This window comes from Gavialis gangeticus, unplaced genomic scaffold (assembly GCF_001723915.1).
Source record: "Gavialis gangeticus isolate Ggan-Ray unplaced genomic scaffold, GavGan_comp1, whole genome shotgun sequence".
In the NCBI taxonomy this organism is placed as follows: Eukaryota; Metazoa; Chordata; order Crocodylia; family Gavialidae; genus Gavialis; species Gavialis gangeticus.
The window spans coordinates 35784154-35804362 of record NW_017729004.1 but is presented as its reverse complement, the minus strand read 5'-3'; the positions used below and the strand labels follow the sequence as shown (position 1 = coordinate 35804362).

The 20209-nt window shown below is 42.8% G+C and overlaps 2 long non-coding RNA genes across 2 annotated transcripts in view; one reads left to right on the top strand and one right to left on the bottom strand.

Annotated features, from left to right (window-relative positions):
• LOC109291288 overlaps positions 1-20209 on the bottom strand; it is a 358390-nt gene that overhangs the window by 52290 nt on the left and 285891 nt on the right. The window lies entirely within an intron of this gene.
• Positions 1-20209, top strand: part of LOC109291289 — a 395467-nt gene that overhangs the window by 365756 nt on the left and 9502 nt on the right. Inside the window, exon 4 of the long non-coding RNA XR_002095803.1 lies at positions 19865-19922. This is a non-coding gene — a long non-coding RNA (uncharacterized LOC109291289). The remainder of the gene's footprint in view (positions 1-19864; positions 19923-20209) is intronic.

Genomic DNA, 20209 nt, shown 5'->3' with positions numbered 1-20209 from the left:
GGAGCAGGGCAGGGGAAGCTTGCATGCAGTGGCTGCTGCTGCTCTGTGTTTGGCCATGCCCCCCTCCCCTGGCTCTGCGTCTGGCCACTGGGGGTACACTGCTCCATGTCCGGCTGCCAGGGGTACAATGATCCCAAAAGGTTGACAGCCTCTGCTCTAGTGCCTCCCCCTGGCTTCTGGCATGAGTCACTGCAGGTATGTGGCTGCATTTTCTGAATCAAAAGTGAATGTCTGTTCATTTGCTTTTTTGTTCAATCTTTGCAGCTTAAATTAACCTGCAAAGACTGAATCAATTCAGCCTCAGGCTTTTTGACTGTCTATACTTAGTTCCTGCATCATTTCAGTAGGAAAATATAGGCCATGGGAATATACTTTGCTCGGGCCTGGATTTTTACACTTATATCCATTTCTGTGAATGAGATGAATTCAAAGAACCTCAGCTTGCTTGCATAAGGGATGAGAAGATACAGATGTGTGTGTGCAATTTAGTCACATTTAAATATTTGGTAGGGTACTGCTGGAACTCATTTTATGTAGCTGCATTGCAATTGTATGTATTGTCTTTATGGAATGTCTACATCTAAATCTCAAGGGTGTTCTAGTGTGAATCCAGTCTCACAGGCCAGATCCACTGCCGTGTTCTACTTGGTTTGTGCTGCTTAGGTGATGCAAAGCAGCTGGAAATCCTGCGGGCAGTGAGCAGCTGAGTGTTTCTTGGCTCTGCATGATGGGCCCTCTTGGAGGAAAGGAAGCACTGTCAGAATTATGTTGCACTACTGATTTTGGCTACAAAAGCAATGCTATAGGGCCATAGTCAGTGAGGTGTAACTAAGGGACACTCAAGGGTTAAAGTCACTTTTGCCTCCACTTTTGGCTGCAGTGAATGTATTTTGGCTGCCACTGCAGATCTAGCTGTGTAAGATAAAAGATCCCAATCTCACATTGTTTTTAACTAGCAAAGGTTCTCTGTAATTCTTTAATTCAAAGCAGGCTTTGCTCACTTTTGTAATCACTTTACAAGTGACTATGATGATAGGATTTCCTAAATCAAAGTTGTACACTGAACTGAATTAAAAGAGAAAAAAGTCATGTGGTCTGGCTTGAGAAAATAGAGGATAACTGTAGGAGACCCTCCACCTAAAGTACAAGTTTAGGAGGTGGTAGGGAAAGGAGTGTTTTACTTTGATTTAACTGTAACAGAAAAATTTCCTGGGTGTACAGCAGTACTTACTGACTGCACTGCATGTGAGAGTGCACTGTTTGTCAATAGGGAAAGTAAAACATCTTTCATTCATTAAAACATACATATACCAAAGCAGACTCCAGTGCATCAGCTTGGCATTTATGAGTGGGTCATTTAATTTCTCCAGGTAGCTATTTTATATTAATTCATGGAACCCTGATTTGATGGATAAAAATAGTATCTCAGCTTTGCACTTCAATTGACTGTTCAGCTCAATTTATACTCTCTCACCTTCCTATTCAATGGGAAGTGTGCTAACTGGAGCTAGGCAAACCATTGAAAAAGATTACAGGAGTGTTTATGGGAAACGTTAATGACCCATGTTAATAAAGCTGTGAATATTGAATAATTCTTGGTGCAGGTCTATATGTCTGGAAGAATCTAAAATAAATATTTGTTATAATTTCTTCAAAAAGAATTCTGAAATTGAATCTAGATGAGTTGCTCTATTTAGATATTTGGTAGTGTGTTGCGGGATCTCATTTTTGATAGCTGTGACAATTGTACCTATTGTTTTTATGATGTTTTTACATTTAAATCCCAGTGGTGAGCTAGCCAAAGTGAGTTCCATTTAATTAGTATAGCTTTGTATGCACAGGCAGAGATGACAGTGTTGATTAATGTGGCTTACCAGCTGCTTCTTGTAGATAATTGCCGTAAATTATTATAGTAAATAAACCAGTTGTGTAAACAGTACCAATAAAAAATCAGCTTTTAGAAATAAATAGGTCCATTCCATTAATGCAGTTATGTCCTAGCATAAACACAAAGAATAACTGAAATAGTTTAGATTCTACTTTTGGATAACTGTTGGAGAGTGATAATGTCTTTTTAATGGCCAGTATTGTGGCTATTTATGATGCTCTGGTCAATTAACTCTGAAAGAGCACTAACATTTTAGATGAAAGGAAATAGATATAAAGAATTATAAATCCATTACAAATCTGTAAAATCTGATTGAGAATGATGGTTTTAACTGTAATACCTAATTTGCTGGTTAATAATTTGTAGGTTTTAGAAACTACAGTTAGTCTTCCATAGCCTACAGAAGGATGACACTACTAGTTTAAATTCAGTTATGAGCTAGATAAAGATGAAAAGAGGAAATACTAAGTACTACTGCCTCAATTTTAAAACTTAAGGTGATACCCTGTCCCTTTTGAAGTCAGTGAGAGTTTTAAGTTTCATTGACTCATGATTTAGGATCAGGTACCTTTGATCCAGCATCCTCTGAAGCTTCCTTATAATAACTGCCATAGGCCAGAAGTGGCTCACCATAGCTTATTCAGTAAACCATGTCATTCCAGCCAAGCCTCACTTTCCCCATTAGTTTAGCCCTGAGGGGTTGGGCTCATTTTGTAAATAGGTTGTATCTTCTACACAAAACAGCCTAACATAGGTGAGCTATAAAACTGCATTGTATCAGTACAGAATAGGGAAGGGAAAAGCAAGTGAGGGAGATGAGTCAACAGAAGCTGGGTCAGTTTGTATAGGAAGTGGAAAATATCAAATCCTGTATGCTGCAGAGTTCCTGAGGGCAGGCTGTCCAGCCTTGCATCTACTGCCCAGTTTGTGCAGTTAATGAATGGGGTCAGCAGCAATTTAGTTAATTCATGTAATCCTGCAACCTGAACTTGGTTACAGGTTCATAGTGGTATTTCTTGGCCAACGGCAAACATTTATAAAGGCTGAAATAGGATTGGGGGTGCAGAGTAAACTGTCTTATTAAGTAAGGTCTTTTTACTGCTGTGTTTAAATAGATGTACTTCCCTATTTATTATTCAGCCAGCCAGATTTATGGTTCTTGGGAGTCACAGAAACGGCCATATGATAGTAGCATGCCATTTCAGTACATGGCAGTGACCACACGTGTGTGAACTCTGGCTGCATGATTCTAGGACTTAAGAACTCTTTTGAAGCCTAGGCTTGTGGGATTGGCTTCTTGCATGTCTAGGAAGGAAAATTATCAACATTATACTTGGCGTATGCTTAACAAAAGACTCTCAAGTTTGATTATTTCAAGAAGTTTTTCTAGCTCAGTCATGACACATGGCATGCATTTCCTCCTGCATTCTGCAAATTCCTGAGTTTAGTTCTGTTGTATATCGGCAAATATTTTCAACCAGAAATATTTCTGATTTTGGCCTTAAAGTTAATTGCTGTTTCCATATGATGAATCTTGCTCAAAAAATCAGGGACCCTGATTAGCTAGTGTTTTATTGCATCTATTTTTTATTTTTAGAGCGGATGTGAAAATTATAAACAAAAAATCCAGATTTGCTTCTTATCTTTTTATGCTGGATGGAAAAAGCATAAAAGTGGGTTTATTGTTTTAAAAAAAATTAATTCCTCTGCTTGCTTTTCACTGCTGATGCTAAGGTTTTGCCTACTTTAGAAAACTCTGAGCAGCATGGCTTATTGGCTCACAGCCAGCAGCACATGAACCTATTACACTACTTCCAGTTGGAAAGACAGCATGCATGGAATGATATAGGCACGACTTATTAGTCACTAAAAGAATGGAATGATTACAATATCTTAGTGCCTGGAAGGTAACCCTGAAACAGAAACAGATTCTTCAGACTTTGTTTGCCAGTGAAAGTCTTGACATGGAGGACAGCTACCCCCAAATACCTGTGTAAGTAAACCTCGACATTCATATCTAAATGAGAAGGAGGATAAAAATATATAAACAGTTCTGCTAGTGAGGACCAAACCCCAGGTTTCCTCCCTTCTAGGGGAGGGCCATAACCACTGGGCTGCAGTCACATGCCCTCATGCTTGCTCTGCTTCGTATCTCATGGATCCTGTAGGCTTGGCTTTCCAGTAGGCCAGTGGGAATGTCAGAGGCAGCACTCAGTATGGTGGTCACATCATTCCTTTAAAAGTATGAGACAGATGGTCAAATCTCCTCAGATTCAGGAGGGCCTACCACCCAAGCTTCTGGCCCCTGGTCAAAGCCAAAATTGGCCAATACTACCTGTATTCAAGTGACTGTGGTGGGGTTCCTGTACTTTCTATGGAACTCAATGCTGCTGTTATGTAGGGCATTCTGGTTCAGGCAGGCATCGCTCTTCTGTGCAGGCTGGATCCTGGCTTGACAGAAGTGTCTTCCTTGCAGCCTTGAGTCAGATACCCGAGCTCTGGGGAGGAACAGGAATTCAGATAGATGCTTCACACTATATTGGGCTATCTTTTAACACCTGCTGAAGGACAGGCTGTCTGGACTGCCCTTGGGATGCACCCATTCACTGTGTAGGAAACAGAGGTGTCAGACCTATCACCTGTTGGAACAAGGGTTCTACATTTTCTCTGCTATGATGCGTAAGTAGAGGCACCATAGAGGTTGATTTGGATCTAGCCCAATATCTTATATAGACATGCCAAAAGATGTTGATATTTGACCTGCAGGTTTGTATTAATTACTTTGCATACGTTTGCAAACCCACAAGACTGAGATATCTAAATGATTCACTTCAATATCCAGCTCATGGCCTTAGTCCTTGGAATAAAAGAAATAATTAAATTTGAGATGCACATATATCCTGGAACAGGTTTTAAATCATTGTAGGAAATATTTCAGACCTTGTTCATTTCTGCATTCATATATGCAAATCAGCCTATGGGAATATTTGAGGGGAAAACAAACAATACACAAAATCATTCACAGATACATAGGTTTCAAGTGCAAAAGCAACTGCTATGACAATTTAGAATGACCTCCTGTACACACAAGCTACAGAATTTTTCCCAGAAGCTAGATTAATATGTCTTTTAGAAAGATGTCTGATTTCATCCCAGAGGTTCCCCATAGCAGGGAGCCCACCACTTCCCCTGGTCAGTTATTTTAATGTTTAATTAATCTTTTTGCCTGGAAACTGCAGCTCATTTCTAGGTTGAATTTGAAAGTTCAAGTTTAAAAAGCCATTGGGTTTCAGGGGTAGATCTGTGGGGGGTTGAGGGTCTGGTGCAGTGGTGCAGACACAGCTCCCCACACACACACTTTGATTCTTGCTCTATCCAAACTATAAAACCATCTGCCTGGGGAGTGGCATTTCTGTTCAGGCAGTGAAAAGTCAATTGATGCCACGGCTCATTATAATCTACCTATTTCCTGCTAATGTCTCTTCATTTCATAGGTGTTAATGAACCTCTCTCCTTTTTATGTAGTGTACAGAGGCAAGATCACTACCTTTCTCCAGGGCTACCATATTTCCAGTTTAAAAAATGAGGACACCTGGTTAGGGGAGAGGGGGCATATGATTGTAGGGAGGGGCAGTGATATGCCCATCCCCTGCCTCTGCCCCTCACTCCCAAGCCACAGCCCCTCCAGCCCTGCTGCTAACCCTCACTCCTGACCCACAGCACCCCACCCCCCAGACCATACTCATGCCCCTTGCTCCCACCCCCATCCCTGATGGTACCCCTCACTCACAGCCCCCTGCTGCCCACACAGCTCCTGCCCCCTCCAGCCCTGCTGCCCGTGCAGCTCCCTGCTGCCCCTGAAGAACCCCTCCCCCTACCCTGCTGCAGCCCTGGACCCTGTGCGCACACATGCTCTTTCTTTCTCTCTCACCTTCCTGCAGCTGCCGGGACGTGCACGTGATGCCCTGGCCACCAGTCACCTTGCCCTGCTGCCCCTAGCCCCAAGGAGCTCCTTGCTCAGGCAAGCCAGGAAGTACTGGGAAAGCTGAGACACAGCAAAAGCCCTAGACATTTGCTGATATTTAAAAAAACTGCCCAGACGGAGATGGGAGGACCCAAAAAGAGGACATGTCCAGGAAAACCTGGACATATGGTAACCCTACTTTCTTCTACTCAGTATATTCCCCTTTTATACCTCCAAAGGTCACAATGTCCCTTGTAGCCATGGCATTGTACTGTGGCTCATGTTGAGTGGATCATATGTAGTAACCTCCCAAGCCCTTTTCTGAGTCACTGCTATCCAAGACAGTCTGCTACCATGTGTACCTTGCATTCTGGATCACAGAAATGCTATCTTGCATCTGGCTATATTAACATTCATTGTGTTGGATTGTCATCATTTAAGCAGATAATTCAGATCATTTTGTAACAGTAAACTGTGCTTATTATTTACTACTAAAATAATCTTTGTGTCATCGGGCAGTTCTGTAAAGCAAAGGTTTTATATTATTGTCCTGAGAGCTGTTCAAAAATATTAAAGATCACTGGACTAAAACTAATGCTTGCCAGATCGTCTGTTAACCGTTTTGTTATTTTACCCAGTCTGGGTATCAGACTAACCTGTCTAGTTTCCTGGATCAGATCATTTACTCTTTAGACATCTTGAACAAAAAAGGGAAAATTCAAAAGATTGGAGAATTGCCACAGTGAGTCCCAGATCTGTTAAAAATTAACACTAATGTTCAAAGAGTTATTTGGCTCTTGAAGTCCTTTAAGATTCTGGAGTGCAAGTCATCCAGTCCTGTTGATATGAAAATGTTTAATTTATCAGAAGCTACCTCACATCCCCTTTTATTAAAAATGGTAAACTTTCTATTTCATTCACAATATCGTATGGGATGAATGCACCCTCCTGCTTGGTTTTAAATACAAAAAATTGAATATTTGTGCCCTTTCTACATCACTATTCATGATTTTACCACCTGGATCAGCCACTGGGCTAGGTGTCTATTCTGTGCCTCTCTTAGGGTTCCTTTTGTTCCTAATATGCTCTGACATCTAATTCTTTTTAATGCTATTTCCCATTGATATTTCCTGATATTTCCTTGATGTCTTTAACTTCCATTGTCCATTTCCTTCATTTTTAAATGATATGTTCCCTGTCGTTAACTTCCCTTTTTTCCATGTTTATATACAGACTTTTGTTTTGTTACTTCCTTCACATATCCAGGGCCCCTAGGAAGATTTAGACCAGGATAACTTTTCTGCGTTTGTAGAATCAACATTTTTGAGCATGTGGTCAGATGTTTTTGAATAATTGCCAGTTTTCGCTTCCTGCTTTAAACAATGTGCTTTGTAAGAACAATGAATCAGAAACTGAGAAACAGAATTAAAAACAGTATTAGGCCTCCTTCAAATTTGTAAGAGAAGCAATGGAACAAACAATGTCAGAATAATTTAATATTGAAAGGAGTAATTTAATTAAAATCCTTTGGTGTGCATAATGTCAGAATGCATAAAAGAAAGTAAGAAACCCAGATGTGGAAAGTAAATGCAAACTTCCATCAAAATTGCTTTTATAACATGCATGGTTTTCCAACAAATTTGTCTACATATTACATATTCGTGCAGTTATTTTCTTTGTTACATGAGACCTGGCTCATGTACTAGGACTGTATCTTGTGGCTTAGCATCAACATCTCAAAACAGAAGTTTCAGTCTATGTTATTTAGGTTTTCAGTGCCAAACACCTAGATATGCCCTTGGGAGTTCTTGAAGGGGGAAATAAGGTAATACTCCCTATTTTCCTACCATTACTATTTGAAAATTGTGGGATTATTTCAATTTTCCAGTCATACCCAATGAAAATAAGTAAAGCTACAAAGGGTATTTTTTGAAAGTATCCTACTTGATTCATAACAACGCATCACTAAACTTTCAGGTAAATCAGGGCAATGGATAGGATTTTTAAAATGTGTGGTTTGACAGCATGTTACCAAACCCCATTTTTGGTCAGAAAGTGTGGCTGGAAATAGCTGCAAACTTTTGGATCCTAATAGTTCAACTGGACTGATGTAATTATCTTGAAATTTTATTATTTTTTCAATTAAAAACTCAGGTACAACAAAGGCCCTAGTTCTTATCCCTACCTTACTTGGACCAATATTTTGAAAAAGGTGATGTTAGTTGCATGGCCTGGGATATGGGGAAAGAGCTTCTTTCTTCCAGGAAAAAAAACAACCAGGATGTGGTAATAGTGGATCAACAAGTGTCCCTTGTTGCCAGGGACTGCAGCAAGGAAATACCAGCGTGGTTCACGGTGTCAAAAGTGTGGTACTGCTGATGCTCTCTCTTTGAATTATCAAGTCTAGAAAAATGGGCTTTTACAATTTGTAAGCTAACATGTTAATTGATAGATTTTTAAACAACACGTACAACCTTCTTGGTGCATCTACACGAGACGCTTTACTGTGGAGTTGACTAATTAGCTCTGTAGTAAAGTGTCACTATCTACCTATGCACCCCTGTTAGGCCAGAGTAAACTAATTAACTCTGCTGCAGGACAGTACTGCCCACCACAAGTACTATTCTATGGCAAAGTTTACTCCACCACAGCACACATATGGATGGTGACCAGATCTGGCTGGGGCAAGAGGGTGTTACGGTATAGGGACTGCCTGCTATCTAGTCCCACACTGCAGCACCCTCATGCCCAATCAGCCCCTTTTGCAGCACATTGAGCTGGAGGAGAGCAGCTCTGGGCTGGCAGGCTGACCCTCTGGACCTTCTGCCAGCTGAGGCTGTGCTGCCCCCCCTCAGTGTGCTGTGGTCCCAGGCACACATGTAAATGCTGTGCCCAGGAGCAACTGCACTGGATTTTATTGCATTGCATTAATATCACGTGTAGACGTGTTCACCACGGACAAACCAAGTTTTACATGCATTATTAGCTGGTTAGCCTTCTTGGGTACCTTGTCTTCACAATGATTGTCTATAACAGGTGCAAAGTCCTGTGTGAAACCATGGTAGGCCACTTAATGAACCATCTGTTTACTTGGGGTTAATTTTTCCAAAGTGTACAAGTGACCTGTGTGCCTAAGTCTCATTGACACTTTGGACAATGTTACCCCTGGTTTAGGTGTATTTGGAGTATATTTAATTCTATTTAAAAGACAAACGGAGGTTGTGGCAACCTGTTGTCACTGAAGATCCCATGGAAGTTTTTGCAACTATAAGCCTGACCAATACTGTGTTTAAGTCATATCCTAGTTTTGATTAATTATATTTCATCTCATAAATCATACCCTTTTTTCTCTCTCTCTCTTCCATGGCCCTGTAGTTTTGATGATATACAATATTCTACTTTACCATCTGTCCTTAACCTTTGTGTTATATTGCTGAATTATAGCTCCATGCTTGGAGCTAACTTCACAAGGGGGACTTAGGTGCTGCAACACTGCCTGTTGTAATTTGCATAAAATAATTAAATATTCATTGTAGCAGGAAATGGAACCCAGAGCTCCCCTGCCTCAGTTCAGTGCCCCAAGCCACTAGGTTTTAGAGTTATTCTCACTCTCTTCCTCTCTCTCTGGCTTAATTAATATTTAATCCTGCAAAGCTTCAACAGGAGAGCTTGGGAGAAATCTGTGCCCTCCCTCTCCCCCAGAATACGTTGCAGCTCAGTGAACAGGTATTTATTCTCTTTGGAGGTGGGAATTTATAGATTCAAGGCCCTGAGGAAAAAGGAAGGATCTGAACCTGGGTTTCCAATTGGCCTGTGCAAAGCGGGCAGTATTTGCTTTGGATTTGGCCGATTTGGGGAACAGTGATTCGATTTGGTGATTGGAATCACTGTCCTGAATTGATCTGGCCGAATCTGATTTGGAGATTTGGCTGCTGTCGAATCTCCGAATCAGCCAGGCCCATCCCCCCCAGCCCGGCAATGGCTGCCTCCCTCGCCCTAGCTCCCAGCTATTTGGGGGAAACCCCCCCCAGCTCACCAGGTGCTGCTGGACAGGGGGGAGATCCCTGCTGCCTCATGCTGCGTGGGGGGTTCTGCATGAGCCTCCCTGACCCCACCTTTTACTCCCTCCAGCCCCCCATGGGTGCCCTGCTCAGGCCAGCTCTGGCCCTTTAAGAAAAAAAAATGAGAAAAACCCCTAGACTCACTGCTCCTGCAGGCAGAGGGCAACCCCTGCGGCCCTGCACTGCCCTGTGCCATGTGGGGGGCTCTGCACAAGCCCCCCCAAAGCTGCTTCAGGGGCAGTGAGTCCCAGGTCTTTTCTCCATTCTTTTTTCTTAATGGGCTGGAGTTGACCCAGGCAGGGCACCTGTAGGGGAGCAAGGGGGGGTGCCAGGGGGCTTGTGGCAGAGCCCCCCATGCAGCGTGAGGCAGTGGGGGACAGCAGGGATTGCCCCCCTGCCCGGCAGCACGTGGTGAGCACTGGGGCTTTTCTTTAAAGCACCAGGAGCCGGGGTGGGTGGGGCAGCCCTGGGAGGGAGGGCTGGGGGAGTGGGCAGGGGTCAGGGGGGCTGTCAGGGGTCCCCCCATGGTTTCCTCCCCCACTCCTAGTACATACAAGCTCTGAGTCAGCTGCAGCTCCCTGCTGCAGCTACTGGGGACTGTCCGAATCATCAAAACTGTCCTAATCTTTTCTGAAGTTTTGGAGAGCTTTGAATCGATTCAGCCCTTTAAATTGGTCCCCTGATTCAATCTGGATTCGGAGATTCGGCCACCGAATTGGGCTGAATCTCCTCCAAATCGAATCACCACCCGAAGCTTCACACAGCCCTAGTTTCCAACATACCAAATGAAAATTCCAGCCATTGGGCTATTGAGTAAGGGGTAGGGGGAGGAGGGGACAGCAACTGCTATTCCTCCTCCTCCTCCAAGAACATTGACCAGACTGGACTTAGCATGTGAGATACGTTGATGAATGACTGTTTAGTGAATCTGGTCAGGGCTTAGGTGAGCTGGTCGGTAGCTGGGTGGCACCCTTGAAACTGACAGGATTGTGCATACCCCCGGCTGCTGAATTTTAGGCATCCAGGGGGATCTTATCACTGGAAACTGTTTGCCACTTCTGCCTTTATTGCCAGCTATTTTAACCTGTGATGCCTCTTACTTTAAAGCAAGCTTTATGGGTGAACCCCTGGTCCCACTGAACACGATAGGAGTTTATATATTTACACACGCTTTTTGTGTGCTGAGGAAGCAATGCAGAAATAGAGAGTGCAAGATTAAAGGACAGGACTGAGCTGGGGATTACTGAGTTAAAATGCTTGTTCCAGAAAGAGGGGGAGTGGGAAGAAAGGTGAAGAATGTGATAAAATGTATAAAAAGCTATACATTTTGAAATACCCATTATTGTAGCATCCAAGTGTTGCTATACTGTCTTCATGCTCAGATAAAATTTGAAGGTAAATTATTAGATTTGAAGGTAAAGAAGATATTTTTTGGTAAAAATTATCATGGGAGAAGTGGTATTTGAGGCTTTTGGGGACAGAAAAGAGGGAATAGATAGTGATCAGGTAAGTATACAGTAGAAATTATGGATTATGTATCTGAACATTAGAAAAATGGCAGGAAAGAATATAAAAGGCTTTGGAAACAAGCTAGAAGATTCGTCATGCAAGTCTTAACAATTCTGAATCTTTTGAGGGTTGTTTGCTCCTCGTGTCTTTATGAATAAGAAACCATAATTGAAAAAAAATTCAAGTGCATTATGATTTAACCTGTCTCTAAATTTCTTACAAATTCACCTAAATTCGAAGCACCCATTAAGATTAAATATGCTTCACTTATTTGGACACAGTCTTTTATAGCTTTTTTATCCACAGTGTCTTCAAAGCATATATATTTTCTTTCAACAGCTAGTTACTTAAAAGCTATGCTTTCCATAGTTTGTTTTTTAATTGTTTGTTTTTTCCAGTTTGTTTTTTAATTGCCCATATTATTTGACTGTTCTGAATATAAGACAAAGAGAAATTGAGATACTGTGATGATGCTACCGTCTGTCCCAATTTTCTAAGCTTGGGCTTTAAGGTATGATGGAGTGAGCCACACATTTTACATATTTTTTAAAGTCAGTGAAGATAAACAATGCTTAAATAGTGACTAGAATGTAAATTCAAAACATATGTTTTTGACTCCTCTTAATTGTTTCTTTTACAAGTTCCTATTAATAAGCTGGGGTATTTTGATAAAGCTACAGAGCAGAGTTTCATTGAGAATCAACAAAAAATATGCAAATAGTTTGAAGACAGACACACCTGATCATCAGGACTTTCATTTGAAACCTTGTTAGCTTATTATATCCCACGAAAAAAATTTCAGGCAAATTTTTTCTTGTCAGGAAAGTTTTGACATATGCCAATCCACAAGCACACACAGTAGAATATCAAAAATCAGCACCATTTAGCTAATGGCATGCACTTTGTTTTCAGGTTTCCCTAATACTTTAAGCACTTAACCATAGACTCTATTAAATACTACGTGTAGCTTGTGGCTACAAGCCAAAGGAAGCCCACATGACATTTAGTGCCCTTGTCTGCGAGTTGATAAGAGAGTCTGGATTCTCTAAACTCCTTAAGTGCTAAATGTCAAGCTGGAATTTGGTAACTACAGCTGAACAATGTGTGTTATTTAAAAATGCATGCTTAGTTCTAAGAGGTTTCCAAGCACACTAATGCTGGGGTATTTGAACAAGGTAATAGGCTGCTTTTAAAAAAGCTTTTTATTTTGCAGCTTAATGATCTCCATCTTGTTCAAATATTATTTACATTAGAATACATCTGATAGACTCATAAAGTTAAACATGCTACTCAATAAAATGGAAGAGAGCCCTGGCAAGCCTCAAAGAAGCCTTAAAAACTCTTCAAGCATTTAGACTTAAACACAGCACAATGTAAATTTTTTGTACAGCACAAGCGTGAATGTATGCCCAAGCATGGAAATAAAAGACAAACAATAGACAACCAGAGAACAGCACACATCCAGGTAAGGGACTGGAGCAGACCCCTACATGATTGGAATGATCCAATGATTACTCCGTATGCTTGCCTTGCCTTAGCTGTTCTTGAGCTGTGAGAACATTGTATAAAACTGTCTGAGTCTCTCTACAGACTAACCTAAAGTATCACACTGGCTGGCTGCTATTTTATTCTCTGACAGAAATCAAATGTGCCACCCCTTGTTTTATCTACAGTCCAGCAAACATAGGCCTGTTCACTATAAACACTTTTTTACCCCTCAGTTTCATTAATCTCATACTTGTTTGGTTTCATTCCTTTCTCTAGTTTCTACTTGGTTGGGGGTTCCTGCACACCCTGGCAGGATGCAGGGTACTGTGGGTCAGGAGTGAGGGGCAGCAGCAGGGCTGGGAGGGCAGTGGTTTGGGGCAGAGGGGAAGACACACACACACACATGCACATGACTCACCTGGGCCCCAGGGCCCCATTCACCCCAGGTCCTTCCCCACTCCTTCCCTCACCATGGGAGTCGTGATCTGCCCCCCTTCCCATCCCCCCATCCCTTTCCTCTCCCCCTACCCCTTCTCCTCCACAGACTTACCAGCTTGGCACTTTCTACATGTGCCAGAAGAAAAATTTCCAAGATCTGATCTCTTTCAGGAGATCATGAGTCAGAATTAATTTGACTTGGAAATCGGTAGTCTCATGATTTTTTTCATGAGAGTTGACATTACTGCCCCTGTGCATTCAGAGCCCAGCCCTGGGGCTGGAAAAGCCCAGCCGCTCACCAGTCTGTGCTGTTTCTACCCTGTCAAACTTGACCAGTTATTTTTAGCCCCCTGACCCTCCTACCCAAGGATGGACACCCTTCTCCTGCACAGACCCATCCATCCCCCAAACCTGCTAGCCCTGCTCCCAATCCTGCTGATCCCTCCCCCTGCCTTGAGTTATTCCAGTTTCCCTGTATGGCTCCCAGGACTGATGAAGAACTTTACATGCTGCTCCTGGTCTACATTCATGCGGCTTTAAAATAAGCCATCTGATTGTAGACCAGGTGTGGTAAATGCCCCTATATACCCATAGATTTCATAGACATTAGGGCTGGAAGGGACCTCGTAAGATCATTGGGTCCAGCCCTCTGCCCAAGAGGCAGGAAGTTGGCTAAGGTCAAAGGATCCCACCAAGATAAACGTCCAAATGTTTCTTGAAAGTGCCCAGAGTAGGTGCTTGCACCACCTCTGGGGGGAGTCTGTTCCAGGCCTTAGGGGCTCAGACAGTAAAGAAGTTTTTCCTTATGTCCAGCCTGTAACAGTCTTACAGGAGTTTGTGACCATTGGACCTTGTCATCCCCTGGGGTGCTCTGGTGAACAGGTGTTCCCCCAGATCCTGATGCACACCCCTTATGTACTTATGGGCTGCCACCAAGTCACCCCTGAGCCTGCGTTTCTCCAGGCTGAAAAGTCTTATAGCTCTCAGCCTCTCTTCATAAGACTTGTTCTCATGCCCTCTGATCATAAGTGTGGTTCTCCTCTGGATTCTTTCAAGCTTCTCCACATCCTTCCTAAATTGTGGAGTCCAGAATTGGGTGTAGTACTCCAGCTGTGGCTTCACCAAGGCTGAGTACAGCGGAAGGATGACATCCTGGGTCTTGCTCGAGATGCATTGGTAGATGCAAGCCAGAGTTTTGTTCGCTTTGCCAGCTGTGTTATCACGTTGGTGGCTCATATTCATCTTGTGGCCAATCATGACCCCCAAGTCTCTTTCAGTCATGGTGCTAGCGAGTGTAGCATTGCCGACCCTACAAGTGTGATGTGGGTTTTTATTCCTGAGGTGGAGCACCTTGCACTCTCCATATTGAATGCCATCAGGTTTTCATCTGCCCACCTTGCAAGCCTATCGAGGTTGGCCTGGATCACCAGCCTATCCTCAACTGTGGAGACTCTTCCCCAAATTTTGGTGTCATCAGATAACTTGGCTAGTCCACTTTTGACACCAGTGTCCAGATCATTTATGAAGACATTAAAGAGTACAGGTCTGAGAGCGACACCTTGGGGGATGCCACTAGTCACCAAGTGCCACATTGATTCAGTTTTATCAACTACCACTCTCTGGGTCCAACCTCGGACCCAGTTCCCCAGCCATTGGACTGTAGAGTAGTTGAGGCCACAGTTGCCCAGTTTTCCCATGAGGACATCATGGGACACCGGATCAAAGGCTTTTTTAAAGTCCAAGTATATGATATCAATCAACCTCTTCCCTTTTGTCCAAATGATACATCACCTGGTCATAGAAGAAAATTAGATTGGTTAAGCAAGACCTACCCACAACAAACCTGTGCTGGCTATCCCTCAGAATGATGCCTTCCATTAGCCTGTCAAGAATGGTTTCTTTGCTAATTTTTTCCAAAATCTTCCCAGGGATTGAGGTCAAACTGATTGGCCTGTAGTTTCCCGGGTCTTCTTTCCTTCCTTTCTTGAAGATGGGCACCACACTGGCCCCCTTCCAATCTTCAAGTACTTTGCCTGAGCACCACAAGTTCTTGAATATCCTCACCAGTGGCTGTGCTATGATGTCTGCCAGTTCCTTTAGCACTCTTGGGTGCAATCTATCAGGACCAGCTGATTTATGGGGGTCCAGCCTCTCAAGATGCTCCCTCACAAGATCATCATATATGCCAATGGTGGACATATATTTATCTTCACCTTGGTCATCCTGCATCATGTTTGGCAGGGTGGTGAAAAAACAATGCAAAGTAATCATTAAGCAGATAGGCTTTTTCCTAGGTAGTCAGACCCAGCTGGTTTAAGAGGGGCTGTTGCCCTTGTTTTTCTTTCAACTCCCCACATATCTGAAGAAGGACTTTTTAGTCCTTGATTCATGTAGCCAGATAGAGTTCAGTTGCAGCCTTGGCTTTTCTAGTTCGCTCCCTGCAGGTGTGGACCAGTGCAGTATACTCCTCAATCATACAAGTTTTGATTGTAACTAGGGTTACTTACAATTTTTTTTACATGAAAAAAAGTTTTAATAGAACAACAATGTAGCTACTTTTTGTGTTAGATTTCTGCAAACAGGTCAGCTTTTAGTTGAAAAACACCTACCTAAAAACTGAAAAGTTTCTCATTTTAATTACAAAAAAGGAAAAGTTTTCATTCAGAAAAGTCTTCCTGGTGATCTCACAGGAGTTGATGTTATAGTGTATCATGTAGTTCATCTACACATTCTTCTCTGGGGGACAGGGCTTTGACTCAGAAGTGAAAAAGGAGGCCTTCATCTTTTGATAAATGTCACCTTCCTTTCCAAATTGTTTGTTCCCAACATTTAAGAGTGACTGTTTCTGAATGGCGCAAAGCCTTTTTTATCTGCTGGAATTGTTAAGCTTGTTTGTTACAATTCTGTCAAAGAAATTTTCCTCTGGAAATCTTCTAGCTATAAGAGACTTTAATTGCCTAATCTCGCTCAATGAGAGAGCACAGAAGTTACTAACAGTGGTCTGTGAGGCTAGGGGAAATGGTCTCCAAATTGTGCCAGTCCCTGTGTACATTCACAGAGGTTTCAATTAAAATTCTGATGATTAGAGTGACTGGCATACTTTAGCTGTCCCAGAACAGTGATCATGACCTAATTACCTAATTACCAAGACATCCCAGAACAGTGATCATGACCTAATGCCATACAGAAAACTGTCCCTATAAGCAACATAGCTATGTGATGCTCCAAAAAGACTATTTTCAGAAAACTGAGAAAGCTTATGATTAGTTCAGCAAAAAAGAAGGTGGAGAGATTACTTGATTCTTTGTTATAAATATTTTCATCATGAAAAAAGATAATGGGTACTAAAGGAAACTTTATTCCAGGACAGAAAGGTATAATGAGAATCAATGCCTAGAAGCTAAAGCAGAAAACATTCAAATGAGTAATAAACCACAAACTGTTAACAGTAAGGGTAATTAGCCTCTGAAAATTACTGCCCAGGAAATTTATCTATTCGCCCTCTCTTGGTGTCTTAAACTCAATGTGGGAGGCCTTTCTGTAAGGTATTTTTGGGCTCAGTCAAGGGGTCAGGGCATGTGATATACTAGATGTCAGACTACATGACCTGCTGTTCCCTCATGAAAGCTTTCAGTTCTATGATTCTAGCTACAGTACACAAAAAGTCTTTAGCTTCTTCAGGGCTAAGTACAGACAGTCAAGGAGCCCAAGGCTAAATCAATTCAGTCTTTGCAGGATAGTTTAAGCTTCAGAGATTAAACTGAGAAGCAACTGGACATACATTTACTTGTGATTCAGGAAATGCAGCCACATGCCTGCAGTGGCTCAAGCCAGAAGCTGAGGGCTGCTAGAGCACAGCTCTCTAATTCATAACAACATGCTAATTCATAACAACAGAAGTTTAATAAACCGGTTTGACCCAAATCAATTAAATCTGGTACTACATTCAACCAGGTGTATCCAGTGTGGCCGCCAGGCTTCAAATATCCGTTCTCAAGCGGCCTTCACCCTGGTGGCAAACGTGGGGCGTTCTCCGGACTAGCATCTTTGACCTAGCAGGTGTCTCCTCCTCAACTCGCCTTCCCTATTCTTGCCTGCCATGACCTGTTGGTTCTTCAGTGGTCGGGGTTGGTCGTCAGGTTTGCTCAGTAGCCCGTGGTTCGCCCGGCAGTCACTCATGGGGCTCTGCCACCCCTACACCGCGGTCTCACGCCCCCTTGTGTGCGTTGTTCCTCCGTCGGCCTTGTCCCCTTCTGTGGAGTCGCATCCCTCTGCTTGCCACCTGTTACAACAGTTTGCCAATGCAGGCCTGCTCTCCCTATTTCACCCGATCCTCCGCCCCTTCTGCCAGCGAAACACAAAGAAAATCTCCAAGGCTCTCCCTCGGCCCCATTCCTCAGGGATACTCACTATACCATCCACTCCTCAACCCCTTCATATGGGGAAACAGACCAGAAAACCATCAACAAAACATTAAACGGTGGACCATTTCCTGATGTGGCTACACCCCGCTCCCTCATTTCTCTTCCCCCTTACTCTAGCTTGGGGATGCTTCTCCTGCCGCCCGTCATCTCTGTGATTCCCTCCTGCTTTGTCGTTGACCTGGCCAGGACTGGTGGCAGTATCCACCCCAATTGTAACCACCCTGGGGCTTTCCTTGGGGTCCTCCCCTTCAGCATGGCTCCCCTCTCGCTCTGGTCATCCCAGTACTCCCACCTGGGATCTCATTGAGCCTCCGATTCATCTCTGGGTCCTCTTTTGAGTTCGGGGTCCCTGCTGCTAGTCTGCCTTTCCTCTCTCGCTCCTGGCGGGACGCTCTGCCCCATGCTTCTTTGATCCGCCCCTGACTTGTTGGGTTCTGTGGGCCTCATAGGAAAGGTCTTCTCCCCTCTCGGTGGCAGCTGTAGCCCCTTTTCCCTCCTGCTTTTCTTTCCTCCCCTTCTGCAGCGTCAGCCGCCATTTTTATCCCCGCCGACTGTTGCTCATGGCTGACGTCACTGGACGGCCTTAATTGAATAAAGAAGCGGCTGATGAGCCGTGCGGGCTCTTCCTTCTGCCACTGCTGCGCTGTGTCTCCCACTGTAGGTAAGTACTTATTATTATCTCGTCCCTCTCCCTTCCTGGGACAACAAGTTTCAGCCATTTTGAAACTGGTTTCTGTGCATTGAATTTCTGTTCTGTTACAGGTTTAAACCAATTTCCGATTACTTAAACAGGTTTGTGTGTAACTTCTGTCACTTCACATGTGCTCTGGGTTGTGGGGAGGGGGGCTTTAATTAGAGTGACTCTTGGGAGCCACTCTAATTAAAACACCTACAGTGTCTCATGTATTCGGCTTCCCACACTTCAAAATGGCAGTGGGGATGCTTTAATTAAAGCTCGTTCGACAAGGCTGCTGCAGAGTGCTAATTAATCAAGTCTGCTCTAATCTGTTCTAATTAGAACGTGTTGCAGTAAGCATTGTGTATGTGTATAAGTGCCCTTGTGTGAAAATTTTCATGTACATAGCATGTGCTCTGCAGAGCTGAAAAGATACTGTGCATTATTTTACAATATAGGCAAATATAACCCGATCCTTAATACTCTATTGCATAACTTTGCACAAAATGCTGATGAGGTTATATGTAATAGTCCCTAACACCACAGTGAAGCAAAAGGAAGTCATCATTTTAAAAAGAATGGCACTATATGCACAAACCAGCAGTTTAACTCAGACCTCCACTTTTTTCTTGGTTTTGCAAGCTTTCTAACTTTTTGACACAAAGCCATAAATTAGCTCACAGTGGAAAAACTATTCCAGGTTCATTCAAAAAGTGTGCAGATCTTGGAGATACATCTGGACTGAGTTTAACGTTTATAATAAATCCAAATCAGGTGTGTTTCATGAGGTTTCATACCATCTATATTTATATTACCTGCAAGATAAAATATATATCTCTGCATGTCTGCAAAGGAGGACTCCGCAGTAATACAGAGGATGAGGACAAAGAGCAATAGCCACGCTTTAACTTCTGCCATAAGCAGAATTTGCAACAGGGTATCCCACAGGAAACCACTACTAATTCAGCTCTGGTAAATGCTGAGCAGGGTAAACGCCTATTTTAAATATAAGACAAACTTTTTAAAACAAAATAGTTCTTCTAAAAATGTTCTGTCTTAAATTTAAGTGAAGAAACTTGCATGTGCCATAATGTTTATATCTTTGTAAATATGTCTTTACTTGACAGGGGGTTTTTTTGCTTAGCTTGAGCAACAAAAAATTGGGGCAGTGTCTTATATTTGAAGGAATAAGGTAGGTATTTCCAGTTCAAAGAGAAAAAGCATGAAGCAGTAGAAAAATCTCCCCAATGTTGGAAGCCTCCTCCAGTCCTAGATATCATAATAATTTTGCTTTCTGTGGGAATACAATTCCAGAAATATCGCTTTCCATACAGTTTATTTCTCTGCTCCCAAGCTTAGACTATACCCCATCTATACATAGCACCTCTGTTTGTTTGGGGGTTTTTTGTGGTCTAGGGCTGGCAGCAGGCAAATTTATAGTTTCCTTCATCACTAAATCCACAAGTCTGATCTGGTGAGCCTTACGTTTCTCATCACCTCCTGAAAGAGATCTGAATTTCAACCTAAAACAAAGTTCAAACAAAATGGCAAAACTAAAACAGTAGTAAAATATGGTCTTTTGTATTTCATTATTGTTCCCACATACAGTAACAGGTTCAGCCGGTCTCCAATAAGGTAAGATGTCCAGTTATTAAAATGCATTAAAAGCAGCCCATAGAAGTAGCACTGTCCCCAGAATCCACTTGTATACCTCTTACACACACACACACACACACACACACACACACACACACACACACA